The 25,919-nt window shown below is 30.1% G+C and overlaps 1 protein-coding gene across 2 annotated transcripts in view; it reads right to left on the minus strand.

Annotated features, from left to right (window-relative positions):
* Positions 1-25,919, minus strand: part of LOC142321485 (high affinity cAMP-specific and IBMX-insensitive 3',5'-cyclic phosphodiesterase 8-like) — a 1,158,933-nt gene that overhangs the window by 778,576 nt on the left and 354,438 nt on the right. For both annotated transcript variants that reach the window (XM_075359602.1, XM_075359603.1), the window contains exon 3: positions 15,157-15,176. The gene's annotated coding sequence lies outside the window, so the exon portion shown is untranslated. The remainder of the gene's footprint in view (positions 1-15,156; positions 15,177-25,919) is intronic.

Raw genomic sequence — 25,919 nt, forward strand, 5'->3', positions numbered from 1 at the left:
ATCGGCTCCCCCACCCTAGATTTATTTTTTTTTTTTTAAATTAAAAAAAAAAAATTATTAACCCTCAAAGTAATTTTTTTGTCGCTTTTACTATTACTATGCATAGAAAGATATTAAAAACATATCTTTCTATAAAATAGTAAATAGTAAACAAAAAGGTAGCTCTCTTAAAATTTTGGGGTAAATTATTTTTAGTGGTAAGGTAAACATGCACCCATTTACTGAGCTTAATATAATGTGGGATTATAGTAACAAAGATTTGTGAAAATTGACCTTCAAATCCCCCCCCCCCCCACCGCAATGGAGATATTAACCCCAAAAATTTACCAACAAATTACACTATACTCACGAGTCTTTGTACAAAATTTCATCAAAATTGGTTTATCCAGTTAAACGTTATTAAACTTCAAACACGCTAACACACGTAAAAATGTACGTACGAACATTACCCTCCATTTTTTTTTTTTTTACTTCCTTGTACGATGTAAAGGAAATACTTCCTTTACATCGCGAAAAACTTCAGTTTTCAGATTTCAACGGAAATATCCATATTGATTAGTTTAGGCGTGACGTCTGTACGTGTATGTATTTCGCACAACTCAAAAACGATGTTCAAATTTTGGATTTAGGACTGTTGTAACGTCTAGTTGTGCACCTCGCCTTTTGATTGCAATTGATTGAACCAAAAGTGTCCGAAATTCAAAGAATTTTGGACGTTTTCTTAACTACAATCATAAGCCCTAATTAAGAACTTTTCAACAACACATCTTAACTAGTACTTATTTTCACTGGTTCCAGAGTTATAGCCAAATGAGATTTTAATTAATGAAATATCTGGATCTTAGAAGGAGAAGGTACATCGAAGAAAGGGAAAGCATTCAACTCTTCTTTTTTACAAAATTATGAAAAAATATCAGAATTTATTAATTAAATATAATTTTATGTACTTTTCATTTAAAAAATTTGTGTATATGTAATTTAATATGCGTATAAGGAAGTCATGTGGTGGCCACATCAGATTTTTTTTTTGTAGTCCATGGGTGATGAACATCGAGATGCAAAAAAATCCGTATCCTATTTTTTTTACCGATTATCTTACTTCCATCTTGCAGCTTAACTCAAAGAGTTATGATACCAGGAAAGTAAAAATAATTTTTTTCTTAATATTGAGCGTAATTTAATTATAACTAAAAATCAAAAGTTGTGTTAAATACAACGTTTATATGTATATAACTTTTTTATTTGTTTGAATAAAATATAATCATATTATTCGTTTACTAAAATTAAACTGTTCATTTCCCCGTAAATACGAGTAAGTTTTTATGTATATTACAATACACTGTACATTTTACCATAATATTTTACTGTAAATATATACCATATACTACGCCTATATAAATGATATACGACTGTAAACAATAATAATTAAACTTTAATTTTCTATAAAATCTGTTAATATTCAAACTAAATTAATTAGATTTATGAATATTCGTACGTTTTTTTGTAATATTAAAATGAAATGATGAAAATTTAAAACCAGTTATGTTTCTATTAACTCAGATAATAACCAAAAATAATAATTTAAAAATAGCTTTTCTTAGAAATATCGCTAAGACACACACTCGAAAAAAAATTAACAATATACAGCTATTTTAAAAAGAATTTCTCTGTTTATCCAAACAAACAATAAATTTTATTATTTCTTCTGATCCTAAAATTTATGTACAAATAAAACAAACAAGTTAAACACGAGACGTGTTAAGTTAATAATAATTACATAAATAAACTGATTACCGGAAAAAAAATATATATATTGCTTCATACACCTACTGAAACAATATAATAGAAGTAGAAAAAGAAAAAATAAACAAAAACCATTTGCTTTTTTAATCGTATAAACCGGAAATAGCCAAAATGAATAAGCTATTAAGTAAAAGTTAAAAATTTAACAATTCTTTAAATCGGCACATATTCCCAATCATCATAATTCACATGAATAAGATGAAGAATTGTAAAAAAACTATATATGTACACAGTATTATTATATATCTAGATCAAAAATTTAAATATCTATTTATTTTAAACTAGCAGACCCTAGCAGATTTGAGTATAAATGTAGATTAAATATACACAATTGAAGGTTTGATGCAACATTAAAAAAATTAACATTTGGAACCGATTTAGACATTTGTCTTAGTGGTACCGACTTTCCAATACCCTCGTCATAGAACGAAGCCGCCTGTGTTTTCAGCCGTGTTTCTACGGATCTGCATTTCGATATCTGTGTCAAAATGTTATCCTCCTAGCCAGCGTTTCATGTGAGCAAAGATGTGAAAATCGGATGGAGCCAAGTCCGGGCTGGATGATGGGTGATCAAACACTTCCCAACGAAAAAGCTGCAGGAGCTTCTTTGTTACAGCGCAGTCTGCGAATTTCATTCATGATGATGATGATGATGATAAGCATTACACTCACCTTATGATTGGTTAAAAAACAACGAATATGATTGGTTGGAATTTCGTGCTTGATAATGATAAGCAATATTCTCACCTTATGATTGGTTAAAAAACAAAGTATTCGATTGGTTGGAATTTCGTGCCTGATAATGATAAGAAATATTCTCACCTTATGATTGGTTAAAAAACAACGAATAACATTGGTTGGAATTTCGTGCCTGATAATGATAAGAATTATTCTCACCTTATGATTGGCTAAAAAACAACGAATATGATTGGCTGGAATTTCGTGCCTGATAATGATAAGCAATATTCTCACCTTATGATTGGTTAAAAAACAAAGTATTCGATTGGTTGGAATTTCGTGCCTGATAATGATAAGAATAATTCTCACCTTATGATTGGCTAAAAAACAACGAATAAGATTGGTTGGAATTTCGTGCCTGATAATGATAAGAAATATTCTCACCATATGATTGGTTAAAAAACAACGAATAAGATTGGTTGGAATTTCGTGCCTGATAATGATAAGAAATACTCTCACCTTATGATTGATTAAAAAACAAAATATTCGATTGGTTGGAATTTCGTGCCTGATAATGATAAGAAATATTCTCACCTTATGATTGGTTAAAAAACAACGAATAAGATTGGTTGGAATTTCGTGCCTGATAATGATAAGAAATACTCTCACCTTATGATTGATTAAAAAACAAAATATTCGATTGGTTGGAATTTCGTGCCTGATAATGATAAGAAATATTCTCACCTTATGATTGGTTATAAAAGAAAGAATACGACGACAATACAGTGTGCGGCCAAGCATTGTCATGGAGAATGACAATTCCTGATGACAACATTCCTCTCCGCTTATTCTTATTCACCCACCATATAGCCCGGACTTAGCTCCATCCGATTTTCACCTCTTTGCTCACATGAAACGCTGGCTAGGAGGATAACATTTTGGCACAGATATCGATCTGCAGACCAGCGTAGAAACACGGCTGAAAACACAGGCGGCTCCGTTCTATGACGAGGGTATTGGAAAGTTGGTACCACACTACGACAAGTGTCTAAATCGGGGTGGCGACTATGTAGAGAATTAGCGTAACTATGTAAGAAGTACTTGTTATAAATACAATTTTTTTTATTTTCACTGTTGTTTTAATGTCGTGACCGATCGGACCTTGAGAAAAAAATAACCCTCGTACATTCATGCATGTCAGTCATCCTCATTCATCCTCTGAAGTATGCCTTATGGTGGTCCAAGAGGCTAAACAGAAAAAGAGAGAGACCAATGATCACCACCAAATGGTAACAAACAGAGTGCTCCTGGGGCGCTGTTTTGGGAGGTGTAATGGAGTGCTCTTCTAATATTTCTGCAAACAATCGTCTGATTTTCAAAATTGAAACGGATTATTTGTTACAAGGTTGAAGGCTAACTGCATGAATTAGGTACACTCTCGATGTAACAGTTTAATAGGAAATGTTGTTACATCTTCGCAACAAATTTTCTGATTTTCAAAATCAAACGGGGTTTTGTTAGTATAATACAAAATCACGATGGAACCAAACCAGAAAAAAAAAATAACTGATATACTCAGAAATGGATTTTATTCAATGCTGCATCGCTAACGAATGTACTGTTTAGAAAGCTGCTAGAAAGTTACTAGAAATTAATAAGAAAGCAATAAATTATATCCATACATTTAGTGACGACAAAAAAAGTAATTCAGAAAATTATAATAATTATATTTATACAGATTTAAATGATGTTCTTCGATCGTGTTGCACGGAAGTTCATATTAATAGAAATTCTTACAAGTATAAAATCCATAATCATGTGTAAAGAACAATGTTTGTCAGCTAAGTGTTTTTTTTTTTAAATTTTTAATAATAATCTTTCGTTTAAACTTTCTTTTATTTGATATCGTGACTGAATGATTAAAATGACAATTTGTTCAGAAAAAATTTCGCTACCTTCAACAAATTTAGTTTATTTGAATATTAATAACATAGTATTATTCATAAAGCTATCTGATATCTGTTATTTATAGAAAATTAGCAAAGCTTGGTTTAGATTTGCTACACCATTTATGTAATATTTATTTAAAATTACATAATGTTCATTCTCGTTCGTTAATTAATTTTCTCATTCATATAATTAAAATAAGAATTAAATAAAATACGAAAAACATGTAACTCAAACAAAGAAATGTATTAATACGTTGTTAAGAGAAGTAAAAATACCAATATTGATGCCAAAACAGAAATGAAACAGGTGAGTAATTAAAACGAAGGTATAGAACAACTGTGAAGGTATTCAACTAATGTGTGACATGCTGTCTACCGACGTATCCAATTCGCAATTGCGAAATTACTGGTAAATAATAGTGTAAAGGTTTCAGTAGTGCAGCACAGAATTCTGAAGGTCTTTTGTAATTTAACAGATGTTAACACAAAAGGTTCGGACCTCCCGTATTGACTAATGAAGATAATTTTAATGACACTCAGAAATACCGCATACCATTATAAGAGAAAATAACTTGTTGCATTACTGCGACCTACGGACCTAATAACGGTAATGGAAAATAAGGAAGGAGATTTCTATTTTCCGTAGAATCTGCTATTCTGTTAGAACTAAAAAAAAAGAAAAAAAAAAAAAAACGATGCGTAAAACATTTTAATAATTTCAAGAGTAGAAGTTTTCTACGCCTACCATGGACGTTGAGTCTTATTGTCCTCTTTCATTATCTCTTTTATTTCGATATGACCTCTCTAACATCATTTATTTTTCACAAGTTTAATTTTGTTGATTATGCGGTCTGAAGGAAAATTAAAGCATTATTTTCTTTTTTACTTGTTTTTTTTTATGTTACGTCATGGCTAACCGTTTTTGAAAGAAAAAAATAAATACAAAAATTGATTGAATTAATTGCTTTTATTGAACCGCATTGTATATCTGTCTCGTATTAATTCGGTTACCTGGTAAAGTACTTTTTTATTTTTTATTTTTAGTAATTCAAAATTATTAATTTCGCTTTTTTCAGCTTTTATCAGAAACATTGGAGGCTTCTTGGAGATATGTACATAATTAAAAAAATGACAAATATAATGCCTGTTAATTTTAATTATTATAATTGTTCATATATGTGGCGTTTGATTATTAAATTACAGTTGTTATTATTATTATATATATATATATATATATATATATATATATGGTTTATTTGGCATATTCATAAGTTCTTTTTACAAGTTTTTAAACTGTTAAGCTTAAGATAAATTTTTTAGAAGATGAAATGCAGCTTTAATACCTTTTATTACTATTTATTTTGAATTAAGCTCATTTTTGGAAGGTATTAACTTCCTATCCAAATGTGTACGGAAGGCAATTTTCCTGCTTGAAATTTCAGTACGTTATATTTAAAAGAAGCTAAAATATAATTTATTTGTGTATTATAAAAAAAATGTATTTAATTTATTAGCTTATTTCCAGACTTTTTTGTCTATTATTTCAAAACGAAAATACCTGACAAGAAAATTGTCATACTTTCCTGGCAATGATTATTTATTCTTATTTAATAGAAAAATGATACAACAAATATTTTTAATTAAAAAAAATCGATATTTTTAAACTTTGCTTCTCCAATATTCCCCCCAAAGAATTTTTATTGGGCCACTTGCACTGCTTAGAAAGACATAAAAAAATTGGTTAATAAATATGTAATAAATAAGAAGATAACAAACCATAAAACGATACGGAAAATAAAAACAAAATACGGAAACAAAATCAAAATAGAGAAAATCAAGAAATTCAAAGAGTTCCAAAATTTAAATATCTTCGTGAAATCATAATCCCAAAGGTTTTAGAAAAAGAAACAAGGAGAGAAAGAATTAAGTAAATGAATCTCGCCTTTTAAGTTACATGCAAGAAACACCTACAGTAAAAAATCACTATCTTATAACACTAAACCAAAATACTGTAACAGTCATTTTACCCGAAGCCCTATATGCAGCCGAATGACTCCAAACATTTTCAGATAAAGAAATTTTCAAAGTAGATAAAAGAATCCTAAGGAACATTTAAGGCACAAACTTTAAAAACAAAATCGACAAACTGAAAAGCGAAAACAAAATTTACAGAAACATAGACAAAATCTAAAAAAACAATAAGAGAAAGAAGGTTACAATTTTACGGCCACTTGTACAGAATGGATCCACAAAGACTTATAAAACAAATTTTCGATAGATTTAATGTAGCAAAACTCATATGGTTCTCGGGAGTGGATAAATACATTAAAAAATTAAACATAAACGAAAACACAATAGATCAAGATCAATTCAGAAAACTCAAAATAAAAAAAAACTGTAGACTCCCAGAGAAAGCCAAAAGACCACCATAAAATGGACTGAAGAAAGAAAACAGAAAAAAGTAGCAGAATGAGAGAATACTGGAATAATTCTGTTTGCGTGCGTGCGTAATTCATTGTGTGCGTGGTCCCTAGAGGCCTAATCATTCAATTTGGGGAAGGTGCAGATTTGGGGCTAATCTACCTTCGGCAAATACTGACCCGAAACTATTACAAAGAAATTTCCTGTTATACGTTACTCTCTGTGCCAAATTTCATAAAAACCGGTTTTTTTAAAATTTTTTTTTTGAGATCCTGGGTCATTAAACGTCGAGAAATGCAAAAAAAATCATACGCCATTTTTTGACTGATTACCATATTTTCCTTTTTGCAGCATAGCTCTAGAGTTTTGATGCCACAAAAGTAAAAATTATCTTGTACCTACATCTAAATTACTGTACTACACTAAATTAATATTCTGGAAATTGAATCAAAGTGTTTCAATCAAAATGAATAATTTTTTCATTATTCATTTTGATTGAATTTTGATTAAGTTGATGAGGCATGATTTCATGGAATCGGATTCCTTCATTAAGTTCTCAGCAAATTTTCAATCTATTATAATTTTTAAAAATAATTTTAATTCGTAATTTTTTGCTGAAAATCCGATGTATATTCAATTCTTACTGTCAATTTATATTTAAAACTTCCGCCTTTTTTAATTCCTTGTACGAACTAAAGGAAGTATTGTGATCGCGAAAAATTTCAGATTTCAACGGAAATATCCATTTTGACTTTTTTCGGTTTTACGTCGGTACGTACGTATCTCTCACGTAGACGTTGACGTCTGTACGTAGATATCTCGCATAACTCAAAAAAAAAAATTAGCCGTAGGATGGTCAAATTTTGGATTTAGGACTGTTATTACATCTAGTTGTGCAACTTCTCTTTTGATTGCAATAGACTGAATCAGTAATAAGCCCTATTGAGAGCTTTTCAACGATATATCATAAGTGGTACTTATTTTCATTCGTTCCAGAGTTATAGCCAAATTAAGTTTTAATTAATGAAATATTTGGGTCTTACAAGAGGAAAGCACATCGGTTCGAATCAGACTTCACCTTCTTTTCTTTTTTTAACTTTTTTTTTAATTTAAATGTATTAGTTTATTAATAATTATTAACCTCTCATTGTAAAAAAAAAATATGATAAATAATAATTCAATAATAACAATAAAAAAAATATCAGAAGATATTAATGAAAAAAATTTTATATACTTGTCATTTAAAAAAAAAATTGCACATGTGATTTAATAGGCGTACAAGGAAGTCATGTGGTGTCCACATCAAATTTTTTTCGTAATAAATGATTCCTAATCCTCAAAGATATCTTTGGACAAATATTTAAAACAATTGTTTTTTTCACAAAGAATAACTTTGTTGTTATTTTTAATATATATTCGAGTATATACAGACAAATATAAAAAATAATTTGTCAAGATGATTAAACAGTTCTAATTTATCTGTATAATTTTAGATCAAGTAATTATTTGTAATTCCAAACTTTTCAATCGTTTTACGCTTCGCTACTGAAATTAATAATTTCTCTATAATTATTAAGAAAGAGTATATATATATATATATATATATATATATATATATATATATTTATTTTTATTATTTTTTATTTTTTAACTGTATACTAAATAATAGTTTAATATTATAAAAAATACATTAATGGATTCTCATTATAATTATTACTTATTATCACTCTGAATGACTATGAATAAAAATTGTTCGTAATTATAAAATGTTGAAATGTGATGACGTAACAATGTACAGTAATAAATAATTAACAATAATGAAGACTTATTTAGTAAAATTTTAAACGGTGTGTTGGCATTTCGGCTCCGTGAATGAAAAAGAAATAAAATATTAATATTTTTATTTAAAGAATAATAAAGGTTATAAATGATCGCCGAAAAGTATTAATTTTAAATGAAAATAATTGTATCAATACATGATTATAAAATAAATGTAAAACATAATTATCTAATCAAGACTAATTGAAGTACAAATAATTTATAAAATGATTGTATTTATTATAAATCGATCCTCTTTAAAAAGTGATGGAAGTCACGCAAATTTGAAATTCCGCCAATGTAACTACAAATGAACAGCACAGTTAGAAATATAAACGTTTTTGATGTTCTTAATATAAGATACACAGTCAGCAATAACACTCAGACCCCCATCAGTAGAGATAGAAAAGCCGCTATACTACCACGCAAGTTGCATGTATGCATTATCCTTTTTCCTGTTTTAGCCTCCGGTAACTACTGTTCAGATAATAATTCAGAGGATGATATGTATGAGTGCAAATGAAGTGTAGTCTTGTACAGTCTCAGTTGGATCATTCCTGAGATGTGTGGTTAATTAAAACCCAACCACCAAAGAACACCGGTATCTACGATCTAGTATTCTAATCCGTATAAATGTAACTGCCTTTGAAAGCAGCTGATTTACGATGAAGAGTTTTAACCACTACACCAAAACACTCAATACTCTCTGAATTACTTATTACCACTCTAAAATATTTAAATATTGCGAACATTTTGGGGATTCTAAAGCCAAATTTTTATATATAACATATTGCACAAAATTTTTATTTTTAACGTTAATTACACAACGTAAGAAAACGTAGGTTATGTTTAGTTACATTACGATGAATCCGTATACTGACGAATCGTACGTGTGTCGGCATAATCTCTTTTTTCTGTATAGCCTCCGACACCACCGTAAGGTATTACTTCAGAGGATGAATGAGGATGATATGTAAGAATGTAAAAGCAGTGTAGTCTTGTAAAGTCTCTGGTCGACCATTCTTGAGATGTGTAGTTAAATGAAAACCCAACCACCAAAGAACACCGATATCCACGATCTAGTATTCAAATCCGTATAAAAATAACTGACTTTACTACGACTTGAACGCTGGAACTCTCGACTTCCAGCACTTACCGACTTAGCACTGAATGTAACAAATAGTGAATAAACGGGATTTTAAAATTAATTAAATATGTTAACATTTTCTGTCAATTTAAATAAAAAATAAAGAACTAAAACAACGCATTGAAAAGATAAAAGTAAATTTTTACTTAATTTTCAATCTTTACACATCTGGCGGACTCTAATAAATAAGAACTAAAACTATTAATGGTAATTTCGGTAAAATTTGAACAAAAAAATAATTTCACATGAAATGTGTTGTAAAGAAATTACATACAGCTCTTTATTAAGATATGTAAATCTATCCACGAACGTTTTACTTTATAAAATGAACAACTACAATTCTTCGCAGCTATTTAGTCTGTATTGTCTTATATATTTGTTTCAAAATTATTATTATTTTTTTTTTTTTTGAAAATTATACACTTATAAAAAATAATTTTTTATAATATAATGAAAGGTAGCTTATTAAAGTATAAGCTTCTGGTAACAAGAAAGATCAATTTAAAACAAAATGTGCTTTAATGAAATCTTTACTATCGTTAATTAAACATCGCTAAAGAAGAAAAGGTTATATTTATTAGTCTACGAAAATTTACTCGTAAATCAGTCAATGATGACTTAATTTTAGGAATTTTGTCTATTCTTCTTGAAGTGTTTATACGAAAGAAACTGTTTATCGAACAAAATGAATAATTTATACCGACCGGTAGGATGATATAACACGCGATAATTAACTATATAGCTTTGCATATGGACGTAAGTTAATACTGACAATTATAGCTAACGAATAAATGAAGAATGACATCATTTCATTCGGTTAGATATTTATTGTTTTACTTTAAACATAGCGACAGAGTTTTATTGGGAGTTCAACGGGAGAAACAACCATCTTACATTATTTTAGTTGTAAGTATATTTACATATTACACAATACAGATATTTTCTTTAAAGCCATCCGTAATAATTAATTACAAATAAAATATACAGCAATAATACGCAGCTTATTACAATATGCTAAAATAAACCAAATATTCTATCTTAGAATGTTTATAAGTAAATTACTACACTATATCCGATGTAGAACAGAAAACATACTCTGAAGTTGCTTAATAACAACTGGAGGTTGATTTAAGACAAATGTGTTTAAACATAATAGAATAATTTAAAGAAATAAGCAATAGATTGGAACTCAGGGTTAATATTAGATACAAGAAAATTTCATTCATTGCAAGTAATAAATAAAAAATTATTTACACCCGAAATATATTATATAATATATAACATATAAACCCGAAATATATATAATATTATAGACAGCGTATTTTAGAAACAGTAATTCTGTAGGTTGTGCATTTGTGGTTGGCAATAGAACATATGTGTTTGGCCTTCCCAGTATCGCCAGTGTTTTCGTTCAAGCTGTATGCTATTAATAAGGCCTTAAATGTAATTAACCCGACATTTTCACAGTCTGTTCAGATTCTATGAAGACTTACAGGTGATTACAGGCATGTACTCCAGACACCTGTCGTCTTCGAAAACACACCACACGGTCGAAAACACCTTAAAATTTTAATTCTTTTTTTATTGCAATTGTATCAGGTGGAGCCGGACCCGCTTTTTAAGCATAACTCAGTCCCCACCCTGCAAGAGGTCATAACCTCTCCAACAAACAACTACCCCGAACAATTTTCAGCCACACAATGGCAAATAATTGTTCAGTATAATTTTCATACACTGAACAACGTTATGTTCCACACTTTTCTCTCCGTTACGTGGAATAATAAAGAATGAAAAGTAGAAACATATTATACACCCATTACACCACCACAACACGAATTACAGTAGCACCCGAATTAAACATTACATTTTTTTTTTTTTTTTTTTTAACATAGCACGATAAAACGAACACGCAGAAGCATTAGATTACATAAAACAACCAACATCAAAAGATTAAAAGAAACTGCCATCTGGCACGATTACAGTACCACTGGTCTGTTAATTCTGAAATGACTCGGCGTAACACAACTGTGAGCTACTGCTGGATCCCCAGCCGTATTGGAATTTCAGGCAATGAGCGCGTTGATAATGGGGCAAAAGAGACTCGTTTCCAGCCTCCCTCCTTTCACAAATCGTGTTTATGATCATCTTATCTGTTTTCAGAAACAGTGATCCGATGAATGGCAAAGTGAACAGAATACTACCATCAACAATAAATATCGTCCTGTTAAGAATATCACCGTGGAGCACCTCATGCAGGAATAACCATCGAGAGGAGGTTGTTATTTGTCGTTTGCTTATAGGGCACGCTCACACACGGATATCTCATGACTCCGACCGACGCATCCGTTTATATTCGCTGCGACTGCCAACTAACTGTACATCACATCCTTGTGGACTATATCTATTATGCGGCATTGCGTCGGGGTTAAACTAGGGCTAACTTCCGATATATGTCAGGAAACAATGAGACAACGTTATCGAATGTTTTACGATTTCTTACGGACGTCCGTTTTTATTGTATTTGATTTTTATATAGTACGATTAAGCTATTTATGACATTTTTTTTATTTTTAGAATACGGAATAGGGTTTTACATCAGTCTAATTCATAAGTCAATTTTAATTGCTTACAATAATAATACTCTGTCCTAGCGCTGATAACGACACTGTTGTGCGGCCAGGGAAAAAAATCTGATGTGGACACCACATGACTTCCTTGTACGCCTACTCTATTACATATACACTTTTTTTTTTAAATGAAAAGTACAAATTTTTTTTTCATTAACTTCTAATATTTTTTTTCATTTTTTTTATTTTTATTGTTATTATTGAATTATAATTTATCCTAATTTTTTTTTATAATCAGAGGTTAATAATTATTAATAAATCAATAAATTAAAATTAAAAAAAAAGTTAAAAAAGGGAGATGAAGTCTGATTCGAACCGATGTTCGTTCTCCTTGTAAGATCCAAATATTTCACTAATTAAAATTTTATTTGGTTATAACTTTGCAACCAATAAAAATAATTACCACTTATGATATATCGTTGAAAATTTTTCAATGAGGGCTTATTACTGCAGTTAAGAAAGATTCCAAAACCCAAATCTTTTGGATTTTGGGCTTTTTTGGTCAAGTCGATTGCAATCAAAAGGGAAGATGCACAACTAGATGTTACAATATTCCTAAATCCAAAATTCAACATCCTACGGCTAATCGTTTTTGAGTTATGCGAGATACATACGTACGTGCGTACATACATAAAAACATATGTACGTACAGACGTCACGCAGAAACTAGTCAAAATGGATTCAGGGATGGTCAGAATGGATATTTCCGTTGAAATTTGGAAACTGACATTTTTCGAAAGAAGTATCAGAAAACTTCCTTTACTTCGTACAAGAAAGTAAAAAAGAAATGTCGTATAAAGGATTGTTTTTGAGGTCAGGAATAATACTAAACAAATTATAGGAAAAAAGGCCTCCATTAGTCAAATGAGAAAACAAACTTATTTTTATTTATCCTAAGATACTTCTTACCATATAACGGATATACTTATAAAACTTAACTTGTTCTGATAACCGGTTGTCAAGTAAAAACTCTTAAAAAAAGATACATATTTTTTTTAATTTCTTTGCTTTTAATATTAAATATGTTAATAGATAAAACAGATGTGTAATAATAATTTTTATTAGATATTAATAAATTTTTACGGCAACTTAAAAGATGAGATTTAAAATTTAAATTCAAATTTTGTTCCTCTCTGGATGATTTCTTGTTTTCTTAGACAAATATTAATAACGATGAAAAAAGTAAGGCATACAAATTTCTACTCTGAACAAATTATTCCAAAAATGTTACATACAAAAATGACTGTATTTTTATATTTATAAGAATTTTCAGTGGGATTCTGAACAGTAGTTTTATTTGCCAATAAAAGGAATGGATTAGTCATAAGTGATAGGTAGCTACTTATGATGTATGTCTCGTTCTACCATTTCAAAAATTCACAAATTACGATGAACTCGGAAATATTTACTGGTAATAAGAAACAGTTTTGTTTTGTATAATCAAATCAAAGATGCAAAGGACAGGGATTTTAGAACGACATTTATATTTATATAAAAATATGACTCCAGGTGGTCTAGATCTACAAATAAAAGAAATAATCATAGGTCCCCTTTTAAATTAAATTCACATATAACTGAAAATAATATGAAAAGGACTTGTAAATACATAAATTTATAAAGATTTTTAGATTGTTACCACATATATGCCTAGTTAAATATCGGTGGATGATGACGGTAGCAGCTCAGATTCAGCGGGAGCAAAGTATACTATTCTTTCTTTCTTTTTCCTGTTTTAGCCTCCGGTAACTACCGTTCAGATAATACTTCAGATGAGGATTATATATATGAGTGTAAATGAAGTGTAGTATTGTACATTCTTAGTTCGACTATTCCTGAGATGTGTGGTTTATTGAAACGCAACCACCAAAGAACACCGGTGTCCATGATCTAGCATTCAAATCCGTGTAAAAATAACTGGCTTTACTAGGACTTGAACGCTGGAACTCTCGACTTCCAAATCAGCTGACTTGGCACGCTGTTAAGCGTCACTCCCGCCGCGCAGATGACCGCAGATCTCCCACCATAGCGGCACTGCGGCACCACCACTCTCAGGCTCCAATAACAGAGCATACATGAGAGTCAATTTTAATTCATCGTCGATCACCACCTGAAGAAGACCAACAAGAAGAAGAAGATAGAAGATGACAGAAGAAGTTCCTTGGCCGCCTCAACGTGGGACCTCTCGGCGGATGCCAACATCCCCGCCGGAGCAGTAGGCCTGGCCGGATCGCTGAGGGAGCCGCTGGACGCGAAAGCTACCTTCCCGCTCCAGCTCGCTGGGCTTCAATCGCCTTGGCCAGCGGAGTCAGTTGCAAGAGCCGGCCCAGCGTGGGATCGTTCTGGGAGAACCACTTCGCCGCTCCGGCACAGCAGGGGTCTGGGGGCCACTACTGCCACGCTGTAGTGGTGACCCAACTGCCGCTGAGGGGGAGCCCGGTCTGATTTCAATGAACAAGCCGCAACTTTCCGGAGACCAGCTTCCAGACCCAACAGCTCTTCTCAGAGCTAACGCAAAAAACGGTCCTTTTCAGGGCTACCACAAGTTTATTAATTACAACGAGCCGTCGGAGCCAATCGACGACAACACCCCTTCTCAAGGCTACTACAACGTTATTAAGTGCCACGTGCCGTCGAAGCCATTCGACGACAAGATGTTACCTTATTTTAGCATTTAAAAGGAAATTACAGAAAAATGTTAAAGCCAGTTACGTACCGTTGCTCAAGACTGTATTCCTGAAATCAAAAAAAAAAAAAAATTTACGGTTAGAATAAATAGAAATATACTTCAAGTAAAGTTTATTAAAAACATTTTATCACACATTTAAAATTTAAACTTAAAATAATATACCAATTATGTAGATTCATATAGTTTCATGGAATAAACATTGACATTGTTAACGTATAGCTATTTTAAAATATGCTGCAAAAATATATATGGGGAATCCTCGACGCCATTTCGCCCGCGTTGTATGTTTACATGCGTTTCCCGTTGCGGTCAGGGGATTTGTAGCCGGTCAGGTAATTTGTTTAGATAGGTAATGTTTAGATAGACTAAAACATCCCGACTACAGTCCTCCCGTGTTACATAAACTTCCCGCCCACCAATCATCCGCCTCCTATGTTCATTAAACTCATGTTCGTAAGAATTATAATGTTAAATAAAAATTAAAGCCTGTTCAATTTATGAAAACTATCACTGTACTGTAATTTCTTCAGAGCAAGAGTTTGGTCAGTATAGGACCCACAAATTGGTTTTTATATTTCCCATCGCGGCTTCGCTCGTGAAATACATATTTAGAGAATTACAAACATATATTATCATCACAATTTACTAAAAACCAAATAATATAGAGATTGATTCAATTTATGCAGTAGCATAAAATGGCAAAAATTAAAAAAAAATTATATTTTTTACTCCTTAAAATAATAAAATTAAAAAAATCTAATACTGTTTTAGATTTAGATAGTTATTAGAAAAGTACTGTCTTTAGATAGTTATTTGAAAAGTATTTGCAAGTCCAAATCAAATGAATATCTCGTTTATTATAGTCCGAAATGGGCAAAATTTGCAATCATCGTTCAAAATATTTTTTTACCTTTCTCTTCCCTTTCAATGTCAAATTTAAAAAACTTTAGAAATTGGTTTTTAGATATTTACGTGAAGATTACACATACCAAAACTCACATTAATATCTTCTTCATTTGTTACCGAGAAATTAAAAATATAGTAAATTCCACTGTTACTTAATTTTACCCGTTTAAACCGGGAATTTTCAAAAACATCTTTCTTACTGTGCACTCATACCGTCAGAAGAACGTGTTTATACATTTTCATCAATTTATCTTCAATAGTTTTTGTTGGGCGTTGATGAAACAGTAAGTCAGGATATGTTCTTTTATAAATAAATATTCGTTTCTTTACGTATTTAAAAATGTTTAAAGAATTTCTTTAACCTACTGATAAAAATTGATAGAATTTTCAGTAAAATATTAATTTAGAAAAAAGTAATGACAGGATTTCATTTAATAAATAATTGTCCTTAATTTACAGTATTTTTTTTTTTTTAGAATAAGAAAAGGATAAAGATAAGGTAAGAAATTGATATCCAATAAATTCTCTTTGGAAAGTAGAATAAATAAGAAAATTAATTAGGTAGTTTCCTAATAAACACCAATAACAGAACTATACTCATAGTACACTACCAATTAATCGTTTTTAATTATAAAGGGTTTATGCTACCAGACTTTCTTCATCATTTTAAATTTTGGAAATTGTTTAATCTCACACATTTATTTACAATTTTTTTAAATTGCTTTTTAATTTAATTTAATTTATGAAGCAATTATACTTTATGGTTGTTTTTAACTGCCGTTACAAGCCTACAAGGGAATTATGTTTGATTATCACAACAGTTCGCCTGTCCGTTATCAAAATTTATATTTATTTTCAGTAAAAAATTAAATAACTGTATTATACCGAAATATAAATTTCTCAGCTTAATTAAAATTACTCAAATAATTTATAATAAGAAACTAAAGTCGGTAAATAAGCTTGTTTTTTTTTCTATGCATATTTTGAGAAGACATTACTCTAATTACTGTTTTTACTTTTAGAGACTGCATTACACTGTATTATAGAAAATATACTGTCCCTAAATCTGTCTCTCAGAGGATTAGTTTTTATTCAGATAATATTTCTGTTTAAATAATTTGAAGACAAGTAGTATTCAACTAATTTTATTTAAACAAAATTTTATAAAAATAAATCAAAAAATTCTTATTAACTTAATTAAATTTCACCAAAAAAAAAGTGAATAAATAAAAACTGTTTTCATTGAGGGATATATAAGAGAAAAAAACTTTTAAATATATTAATAAACAAATAGTATAATAAAAACTATATCTTCTGTTCGGTCTGAGTCTGAGTGGTTAAAGCTGACTAAACAAAAGTTTTCACTAGTAGTAAAGGGAAGATTCAGGTGCTTTTCTTCGCTTTAGTACCCATAAAACGTTTTTAGGAAGATTAAAAATTTGTCTTAACAAACTGCATTTATTTATTAAATTAAACCTTATTTTTTATTTATTTATTTACGATGGCATCATTTTAACAGTAACATGTTAATAGAAAATTTAAAAAACCGTTTTAATCAAAACTAAGTTTTCAATGATAATCAACAATTTTTTACATATATTAAAAATATTATAATCAATAAAAAAATTTAAATACAAATTTGTGACATCCTCCTTACGTTTATTAATATATAAAAATTTATATGAAATATAAGGGTATTTGATGAATAAATAATATAATAAATATTACTATTAATTATTATTTAGGTACTTGTCAGATTAGTAAATATTATATTACAAAAGATCTACATACACATCACTAATAATGGAAACTATCAGCAACTACTTAACACATTTAATTGGATGTGAAGTCATGTAATATTAAAAATCTGATGTGGACATCGCATGACATCCTTTTACACCTATTAAATTACATATACACATTTTTAGGTAGATTTCATAAGAAGGCTACCTATTGTAATGGGTACCGTGGTTCGACTTCCTGAAATTTTCGACATATCTTCGCGTTTCACATCCACAAAACCACCGTCAACTCAAAAGTTTACATGTACATTTATATATTTCACTTTCTTGTAAACACGAAAACTGCCGTAATTTTCCGCCAATCACTTTTAAATTTATATATAAAATATAACGACAAAATCTCGGTCGATTTCGTTAACGGGCAAAATCGAACCATCGGGGTGGAAATGGATTGCGTTTTTGAAAAAAAACAAGATATCGCTATAACTTTCCTATTAAGTCAAATATCGAATTTTGATTTAAGTTCCTGCTATTCTTTTGATAAGGGTCTAAAACTTATCTACGTAGCGGTTTTTTGATATCACCAACCATTGGCCCAGTGGGTGGAAAAAATGGGGTTTTTATTACAAAAATATATCATACCTCTCTAATAGGCACAGCATCGAATCGGTTTAAAGTGGTCAGTAGTCCTCTAAGTATTACCTAAATGTTTTATCAGAAACAATTTTTTATATGACCAATCCTTACGGCAAGGGATGACCAAAATGTTACTGGAATTGTAAGAAGAAGGGGCTCATCGTGTGCTAAACATGTGAAACATTTTTTCATATGCACTCATTAGACTACTGAGTAAATTTGAAGTTTTTCTTAACTTTAAGGTGGATATCTTTTTTATCCTACTTAGCAAAGATGAAATCTACCTCCGCCTTTCGGCGTGCTGAAAGGGATTTTTAAAATAAAAAATACATAAGATTTTTTTTTATTAATAACTTCTGATTTTTTTTTTTGTTTTATTGTTATTATTGAATAATTGTTTGTAGTAGTTTTTTACAATCTCGGGTTAATAATTATTAATAAATCAATGTATTTAAATGAAAAAAAAGTTAAAAAAATAAACTAAAAAACGGGTAAAAAAGAAAGGAGATGAAGTCTGATTCGAATTGATGTGCCTTCCCCTTGTAAGATGCAAACATTTCATTAATTAAACTTTCATTTGGCTATAACTCTGTAACTAATGAAATATGTACTACATGATACATCGTTGAAAAGCTCTCAATGAGGACTTATTACGGCTTTTTGGACACTTTTGGTTCAGTCGTTTGCAATCAAAAGGGGAAGTGCACAACTAGATGTTACAGCAGACCTAAATTCAAAATTTCAACAACCTACGGCCAATCGTTTTTAAGTTATGCAAGATATATACGTACGTACAGACGTCACGCTGAAATCAACGAAAACTGATTCAGGGATGGTCAAAATGAATATTCCTGTTGAAATCTGAAAACCAAGATTTTTCGTGATCACAATACTCCTATACTTCGTACAAGGAGGTAAAAATGATAAACCCGTTTTTGAATTAAGATGAAAATTTAATGCAGATAACTGCTTAATAAATCTACTTCGGCTAATTATTACTTCGTTCGGAGACGACTTTTATGAAGATTCGTGTACGAACACTTGGCATTCCTATTCCTTCACATACGATCATGTTTAGCTGAATATTTCTTAACTGCTAGTTTTATATTTGTAAAATATTCTTCCTTTTTCAGAAAAAGATTCGGTTTTCATGGAGTAATACCGAATGTTCACCAAATGTACAAAGGGATTATTCTTGGTTTTACCCATATATATCACGTTGATTTAACAGGGTGTTGATTTTTTTTTTGTTCTCATCGCTAATCTAACTAACAAACATAAAATTTGAAGTGAAATTTAAAATTAAGAAAGATTTAAATTTTCTTAGTTTTTTTAATCTATCTATAATCTAATTTATAAAATTATTTAAATCGATGGAGAATCTGTGCGCATTTTCCGAAAGTTTTTCTTTCAATTCTCAATTAGCTATTTGCTATATCCAGATCACTCATGAAACCATATATGTGGTTTGAATGAGTGTCGAAGCGAAATGAATTTTAGTTCGAATGATTTTCCTTATGGTGGAAAGAAAACCTATCACAATATATTACTTACATTAAGTAATAATTTTTTTTTTTTTTTTAATACATTTAATTAATTTAAACTGATATAAGAATCTAATTATTAGAAATACTTACAAAATAAATTAAATCTTATATTAAATACAGAATGGATCACGAAAAAGTATCTCTGCCAGAATATGGAATATTGAATAGAACATTAACATCAAAAGTGCACGCACAGGACATTGTCATGGAAAACTAGATGAAAGGAAGTTCTTATGTAAGAACTCCCCCTCTTATGAGTAAATGGTTTCAGTATTTACTCTGAAGATTAGTACAGATATATTAGTTTTTAATATCGATCTTACATAGGTTGCTGCAGATGTTGGTGGGGCTACTTTTTCGTGGCCCACCTGTAATTTCCAATCTGGAGAGATGAAATGGTGGTGAAATCCAAAGACACTACTATCTTTTATTCGGGAAGTATGTCATTTTCATACAGTCAAAGTTGCTTACTCCCAAAGTTTAAAAAAAAACCAGATTTTTTCCCCTTTTAATTTTTAAATTCCTTTAAAAATCATATTAAGCTACTCGAATAAATTTACTCCTAGCTTCCTTTGTCATCGATTTTTTGGTACGTTTGTAACGCAATTATTTTCAAAGCGTTATCAGATTGTTATGAGAATTTTCAGGAAGGTTCCCTGATAAACAGGGCAACATATGTCTAAAGCGGTTTTATAAAATTTTCCATTTTACAGATCTACTTGTTTCTATAATAAGGAAGAAGGAGTGATGAGGTAGAAAGAAGTCACCGAGCTACCGGTTCTAACAGATGGAACATGTAGTCTTGGGTATATACACAACTTCAAATACGTTTCCTAGCAACTATGCGTTAGGTACTCTCCTCTTTCACGTTTACTTAATCCTTAAGCTTAATTTTGCTTGAAAGATTGTTCTACTAATACAGAAAATCGCCTTTTTCTCATAACGCTATTAAATAACTAATCTTACAATTTACAATTTAACACAATTGTTGATTTACAATTTAAAACAATTATTTGTTTACAATTATTTTTCCCTAGGGAATTTATTTACAAAATAAACATATATATATTTTTTTTGAACTCCAAAAGCAATTGAAATTTAGCCTTCTCACAGTCATCAGCCAGTAATGTCCGGTTACTATCTGGAAATGGCACTTACGAAACTAATAACACAGTAAAATTATTTTCGGTACTAGCTATGCTTTCACAACTTATTACGATCGACAATTCCCTTTTTTCCTCAGACTTCATTAATTCAGTTTCGTTCTGTAACTCTGTTATATTATGTATAAACTGAGTAATTTCATTTAATTATACAACTACTATAGCCACACACATTCACATTGTTGCATCAGTGTTCTTTTATTACGGTTATGTTGGAAGCCATCAGATTTAAAAACAACATGCAATTTGCCTAACTATGAATTGAACCAGAATAACTTAAGTAATAAAATAAACAAAATTTTAGCTGTGTTTTTATATCACAGTATTTGAAATTTTTAGTAATCCTACGTAGTAATTTTTAATAGATATTGACATATGCATTATAAATTATACAATATTCGTGAATTTAATAATAAAAACATATTGAGAACTGAACCGGAAGAAGAAATTATCATGAATCAAACATTTTTATTTACAAAATATTCTACGAATTGTTAATTCAACATCCCGCCCTAGATAGTAAGTATTCTAAAAAGGAATGATTTCATAATCAATTACCTCAGGGAATAAAAGCCATTTTACATTCTAAATTTGAACCCCTTGCCGTGACGCAAGGGGTTTTGTAAAAAGCAGTACTACAAAACGCTTGAAAAGCGTTTTGTAGTACTGCTAGTACTGCAGTACTAATTAACCCTAATTTAGCTTTTGTTCCGGTCTTAACTGATAATGTATGCTAAAGCAAAAACAAGGTTTGTATTTGAAACGTTATTTCTATTACGTCTAAATTCTTTTTGTTAAGAATGAACGGGCATGAAAAGGTAGACCGGTCATTAGGCCGGTAAAAATTGGTAGCGTATGAAAAAATGCCATGACTGACCGGGACTCAAACTCGGGACCTCCGCACGAATGCCGAGACGCTACCTAGTCAGCTATGGAGGTCGGCAATTGGTTTTCATGAAAAATTAGATATATAGTGATTTGATCAGTTTAATTTTTCTCCTTATCCTGCCACATTATTTTCAACTATCTAAATTCCTTCTTTATTTCAGAAAAAATTAGATTCGCTTTTATGTAAAAAAGATACTAAGGTATTTTTATAGCAGACCAGATTTTAAAAAGCTGTTGTACACCAGATTCTATTTACCATCTGTTTGAAATGACTAAAAGACGTTACAGAATTTATCTACAATATAGTAGATAAGAATAATGTATTAAGAATATGTAAGAATAATGGAATTTCTATAATTTGTAATAAACATTCTAGCTTTTCTTTGTAATAAATTATAATCTTGATCTGATGAACTTAATAATACTTTTTTGTGTTTAGATAGGTAGAGAATGTAAATAAGACGTTATAACAATTTTTTTTGAACCGGTCTGGTATTAGGTATTCGAACCTTGCCTAGTAATTCGGTCATAAATATATAATATCTTACTTTAACTGAGATATAGATTACATATTAATATTTTAATTCTTTTTTGCATTATTTTTGTTTTAATAATTTAACAAAAAATAATAAATTGAAAGACTTATAAATTCTATAATATTAAATACTTTACATTAAAACTTACGTAGAAAAATTATTAAAAACAAAAACAACATGTTTTAGATGTGATTAAAATAAATATTATTTTTATAGAGTTGTAAAGTTATGTATAATAATATATTTAACAATTAACGATAAGAAATTTTTAAAAAAAACCTGCATGAACTTAAGTTTACAATCATAAATTCTTTGAAGTATTAACATTGAGAGTAGATTCCACTAGTCATCCATTGAAATGGACAAATAAATGGAAAGGTACGGAACAAAAGGTTCATTACTCCCTTATGTACCGCTGATCCTGGATAGTTGACCATTGATGCTGGATGACTCATACAATTTGCTGTTACATGCATTAACTGACCGGTGTTTATAATGATTAAAAAGGATTGTATTTCGATCCTTTCCTAGATCATAGATTTTGTGAAATTTATAAGTTTTAGATGCGGTGGGATTGTTACAATTCTCCTAGCGCTATTCCCTTTAAATCCATCACTAACAGTTGTTTCAATGTTACAACTTTGGGTCCTTTAGCAAGAATACGCCAAGGGCGGAGACCAAGTTATATTGTTGTACTAACTCTTCACGGTTAGACATATGTGTAAACAGTTCAGTGTTTCCCAGTGATGCGATTTGAGATGATTAGGAAGACAGGAAAATCTAATCGAAAGAGATTTACTTCTTCCAGTCTTTCAAAAAACGCTGTGTAAGTAAAGAAGGTTGGAATTACTTGAAGGTCGTTAAGACGAATTCTTGCTTCTTTACTGATTTTCTTTTCTTCATTATTTACGCCTGAGCCATTGGGAGGTCTTAAAAGAACGTTATAGTGGAGAGCACAGGCCTCTTTTTTTCGTATCTGACCGATATTTATTCTTTTCTTTTTCATTTTTTTTGGCTTACTTTTGTTCTTCCATTTCCTTTACGTAAAGAAGTGAATTATTAAAAAAATCAAGGTACTGATTGACTTATTGGCATGAGCGCGTTCCCGTGGGTCACGATTGTCAAATACGCACGCGGGCCCATTCATCATTCGGTATTCCTTAGAACTTCAATAATTTATATCTAGCATCTCCAGATAGGAAGGGTTTGGGTAGAAACCGCGTGGCAAGTACTCGTACATCTAAACAATAAATCCATGACATTTTGTATTTTATATACCCTACTCTTTACATAACCTCCCACTTAAGGTACTACGAGTATTTACTTCTCACTACAAAATCTACCACAATTCTATTTTTTTTCCTGTTTAGCCTCCGGTAATCACCGTCAAGTATTCAGACAATGAATGAGGATGATATGTATGAGTGTAAGTGAAGTGTAGTCTTGTACAGACTCTGGCCGATCATTCGTGAGATGTGTGGGTAATTGAACTCTAACCACCAAAGTTAAAAAATAAAAATAAAAAAGAAACACCAAAGTAAACCGATATCCACTATCTAGTATTCAAATCCGTATAAAAGAAACTAACCTATGTGTTAGTATAAATGAAAAGTAGTCTTGTACAGTCTCAGGTCGACCATTTCTGAGATGTGTGGTTAATTGAACCCCAACCACCAAAGAACACTGGCATCTACGATCTAGAATTCAAATCCGTATAAAAAAACTGCCTTTGCTAGGATTTGAACTTGGAACTATCGACTTCGAAATCAGCTAATTTGCGAAGACGCGTTCACCAATAGCCACCTATAATCCATCTATAATTAGGATTATAATCCTAATTACACCTATAATTAGGATTATAATGGGTATAATCCTATTTGTTATAACCATTTTGTCACTTTTGTTTCTCCAATATAATTTATTTACTATTATAATGTGGGTAAGTACATAAAATTAAAAAAATATTATATTAAAATGAAGAATTTATTTTTAAAAAACACTCTGATGTGGACACTACGTGACTTCTTCGTACACCTATTAAGTTATATATACACATTTTTTTCTGCACTTCATTTAAACTTATTTCATTCGAAAGTGAGATACGATCCTCAAATTCTTTAATAAAGTGGACAGTTACACAATTGCATTGTGATCGACACCACATTTTTTTGTGGTGTCCGTTTCAGCATTTTATATTAGTTTATATATTAATTTTGTTTTACGTCGTTGAAGTAGTTAATTGGTGTAAAACTAACGTCTCGAATCCGTAACCATGGACACATCAGTTCGAATCCGACTTCAACTACATATTTTTTTAACCTTTTTTTTAATTTAAATATATTGATTTATTAATAAATATTATCCTTTTTAAAAAATTTTGAATTGAAATAAATGGTACATAACATTCTATTTCAGTAATAACTTCTGATATTTTTCATATATATTTTTTTCTATTGTTATTATTGAATTATTATTTATTATAATTTTTTTTACAATCAGAGGTTAATAATTATTAATAAATCAATATATTTAAATTTAAAAAAAATATATACGTACATAAAGTCGGATTCGAACCGATGTACCTTCCCCTTGTAAAATCCAAATATTTCATTAATTAAAATTTCATTTGGATATAACTCTGGAGCCATTGAAAATAAGTACCACTTATGATATATATTATCGTTGAAAAGCTCTCAACGAGTACTTATTACTGCAGTTAAGAAAAACTCCAAAATCCAATTTTTTGGGGGATTTTTCGTGATCACAATACTTTCTTTACTTCGTACAAGGAAGTGAAAAATTGATGAATATAAAAATTATTTTTTCAATTCAGTTAGGCAGTTAGTCCAGTCGCATAATAATAATTACTTATCTTAGAAAAAAGTTCATACTGTATGATTGGTCTTACAAAATCCTACAAAATTTTATAAGATTATTTTATAAAAAAATTTTAACAGCAGTATAAAAAGAAAGATCTAATTTTCTTGTGAGCAGCTTAAGAATGCATCAAATTAGTTAATAATTTCAATAAAACGTAATAATTATACTCTTTTAAAATTTGTTTCTCATAAATCAATTTTAGGTTACTTTCAGAGCAGGGTGAAGCATAAATTTATCTACCTATCTATATATATAATTTCTACATTCATTTATGTTTAAAATTGTATATACCCATTCTTTTTTTAAATATAATATTTATGATTAAAAGTATGTTCATATCTACGTGTTTTTCAGATATGCCTACCAAATTAAGATTAGCTAAGAGGAATTGAATGAATTAATTTCCTGTAATTATACGATGTTACAAGTGAAATGGTGTTATAAGTCACTACTCACTCATTGGATACGTCAGATTCACCTGTTGCTAAGAGG

Source organism: Lycorma delicatula, chromosome 3, assembly GCF_047948215.1.
Source record: "Lycorma delicatula isolate Av1 chromosome 3, ASM4794821v1, whole genome shotgun sequence".
In the NCBI taxonomy this organism is placed as follows: domain Eukaryota; kingdom Metazoa; phylum Arthropoda; class Insecta; order Hemiptera; family Fulgoridae; genus Lycorma; species Lycorma delicatula.